Below are 3,562 nucleotides of genomic sequence, written 5' to 3' on the forward strand. Positions count from 1 at the left end.
GGTTAGATTCACTTGATAGAAAACACAACTAAAAATGATGGAAACTGGTACAGAAAGTATTTTTCTTGAAGAGGGATTCTACCCCTAATAGAGAAAAGCTTCATTTTTTATGGGCTAAGAAGGTGTTAGGGCTCGGATTTTCAATATCCTCAGCAAACATTATACTCAGAATAAATCTAGGATGCGGTATCCTCTAAGGTAACAGGTATCCTAATTATGTTATATAACTAGCGCGTTGTCTGCTACTTTCCTTATTTACCAGGTCAAAGATAGTTGCATAAATTCCCCAAAGACTCGCACTTGCTGTTATTAGAGCGTGGCCAATAAGGAAACGTGCTGATTAAAAGAATTAACGGCTAATTGGACTCATTCCAAAGTTTCCTAAATTATAGTCCATATTTTTAGTTTTGTTTTTGTATAAATAGAGCTACAACCTTTGATCAAAACACACACTTTAGCACTCGAGACTTATTAGTACTCGCATTCTTTGTAATCACGATCAAGTTATAGCTCCAAATTTGTAACCACTTTTGATTATTAATAAACCGGTGGTGATAGTTTTCACCACCCGGGGTTTTTTTCTTGTTATCCTTAGGATAACGAGTTTTTTCCTCGCAACAAATCTCTGTGTTCAAGCAACATTTACAAGCACCTACTCCCATTTCACACTTGTCAATTTTTGACCAAAACAATTTGGCGCCCACCATGGGGCTACGGTGCTTCAATTCATTAAATCCGTTTATTTCGTTTTCAATCACTTTCATTTTCTTGACAATGGCCTCACAACCAAAAACCAGTTCAATCTTTGCTCTGGTGGTCACTACTGCATCAAGTGTCAACCCAGGACCTCCACCACTGCCGAAGAAAAATACTCAGCCCAGAGCAGAACTTCCACCTTTGGCGGGATCCTCTACACGGGTAGACCCGGTTATTTCTAACAATGATATTTTTGCTTTGATGAAACAGGTCAAAACACACATGGAGCAGCAAGAAAAGAGCAACTCAAGGCTATTTAAGGAGATTGAAGGAATCAAAAAGAAGCCAGGGCAGGAGGCTACTCCAATCATGCCCAGGGTTTTTAATTTTGGTTCTCCAGGATCAACCATCATTCAGAATCCTAGATCCTTGGGGACACAATCAACAAGGACTGCGTCTCAGCTGCAATCAAGATACGGAGGAACTTATCTTCCGGTATCCTCAGAATTACCTAGACCAACGAGGCCAGAATTCATCAACATGCAGCCTCGTTCAACCATGCCAGCCGGCATATTCTCGTCAGGATCTCCTATAGTGTCCTCTGAAGTACATATTGGAGATGACATCCCAATGCAGGCGTCACCTTATCCTGAGGATACCCTCAATGGAGGAACTATTTGTCAAGGCTCAGGATCCAGAGACCTAACCATGACCTCGGTAACAGTTTATTTAATGCTGATTTATACATTAACCTTGGACATGTGCAGGATAAGGGGATAACCTCCGAGATAGCCAGGGAACTGCAGAAAATGAAGGATATAATTTCCAGTATCCTAGGGATAATACATCACATAGCTGAAGTGCCCGCAGGTAGCCATAAGTTATCTAGGTTTACTTGGCCTATATGTGACGTGGAGATCCCCAAGAAGTTCCAAACGCCTAGCATGAAGCTGTACAATTGTACTACGGATCCTGAGGTACACGTAGCTCAGTACAGAGAAAGGATGGAGATCAACCCCATCCCCATTGACATTAAAGAAGCTTTCCTATGCAAGGGATTCGGCTCAACATTAACGGGGCCAGCCCTCAAATGGTTATTAAGTATTCTTTCCAACACTATTACATCATTTTCTCATTTGATTAATTTGTTCAATAACCAATTTTCTTGTAGTAGATCTTTTTAGAAAATGATAGGTGACTTATATAGAATTGTTCAGCGTAATAATGAATTCTTAAGGAATTACATAACCAGATTTAGCAGGGAAGCTTTGGAGATCCTCAACCTTGACATGGCAGCTGCTGTCGAAGCCTTCAAGATGGGACTAAGGAAGGATTCTCCTTTCTATGATGACCTTGTCATGACTCCATGCAGGAATCTTGATGAAGTCAGAAACATGGCATTAAGATATATTCGGCTAGAGGACGACAAGAAGGCTCATGGAAGCTCGGTTATCCTGAAGTATGAATCTACCAATAGAAAGTCAGACACTCCACAGAAGTACACTAGGCCCAAGCCTTATTTCAAGCAGGATAATCCCAGGATAAACACTGTGGAAGAAGATGAGGATGATGAAGAGTATCCTAAAATTTCTGAATAATGTTTTAATATTGATATTAGTGGTGTGATTTGTGCAATGCAGGATCTAGGTGACTAGGCTAGATGGCCTAAGAAGAATGAAAAGCCCAGATCCATCAAAGACAAGTCCAAATGGTGTGTATTCCGTGAAGACTTCGGCCATCGCACTGAAGATTGCATAGCACTTCGGAAAGAAATAGGATATCTTCTCAGCAAAGGATACCTGAAGGAACTATTTGGAAAAAACAAGAACAAGAGTCAGGATCCTGTCAAGATACCTGAAAGGGCACCTTCTCCTCCACCCGGAGCTAAGGTTGTATCCTTTATCTCGGGAGGATCCGACATTTGTGGAACCTCATATTCAGCAGCTAAGAAGCGTTCCAGAGAAACAAAGATGGATAACGGAGAAAGACCTCTCCGCACTTCCACTCTGACAACTCAAAGGATCATATCCTTCGACGAGGAAGACCGATGTGATCTTGTGGATCCCAACCATGATGATTTGGTAATCATTTTATGTATAGCTAACTGTTTTGTGCGCAGGATACTCGTCGATGAAGGACACTCTGTGAACATTATACAAATGGATGCCTTAAAGAAGATGGATATCCCGGAAACGGAGATTATCCCAAAATCCTCAGTTCTAGTAAGATTTAGTGGTAAGACCAAGAACACTTTGGGAGAAATCAAACTTCCAATATATTGAAGGAACTAACTCTCCACAAAAATTTTGTGTTATTGACTCATTATCTTGTTGTAATGTGATATTAGGCATGCCTTGGATCAACAGCATGAAGGCAGTGCCCTCAACTTATCATCAATGTGTGAAACTACCAAGTCCTTGGGGGGTCATCAAGATTGAAAGCGATCAGCAATATGCCAAGGAATGTTATGCTTCATCAATGAAGTGGACTACAAAGCCTACTCAAGCATAGCAATTACAGAAACAACCGGGGAAGGTCCTGCAAGCAAGAGAGCAGGATGTAAAGGAAGTATCTTTGGATCCTCAGGATACTGAAATCAAAGTATTATTAGGATCAAGTATTCTTGAGGATATTGAGATGGAATTGATATCCTTCCTAAAGAAAAGAGCTTCTACCTTCGCCTGGAAACATGAAGATATGACAGGTATCTCTAACTCTATAATTACTCATAAACTTGGTATAGATAAATCTTTCAGGTCGGTACATCAAAAGCGAAGGAAGTTTGCTCCTGAGAGAAACGCTATCATACAAGAAGAGGTGCAGAAGCTGCTCAAAACCAAGATGATAAGAGAGGTCCAATATCCTA

The sequence above is a fragment of the Bidens hawaiensis genome, unplaced genomic scaffold (genome assembly GCF_021521415.1).
Source record: "Bidens hawaiensis isolate Kalapana, Puna unplaced genomic scaffold, B.hawaiensis_p1.1 tig00000935_1, whole genome shotgun sequence".
Taxonomy (NCBI): domain Eukaryota; kingdom Viridiplantae; phylum Streptophyta; class Magnoliopsida; order Asterales; family Asteraceae; genus Bidens; species Bidens hawaiensis.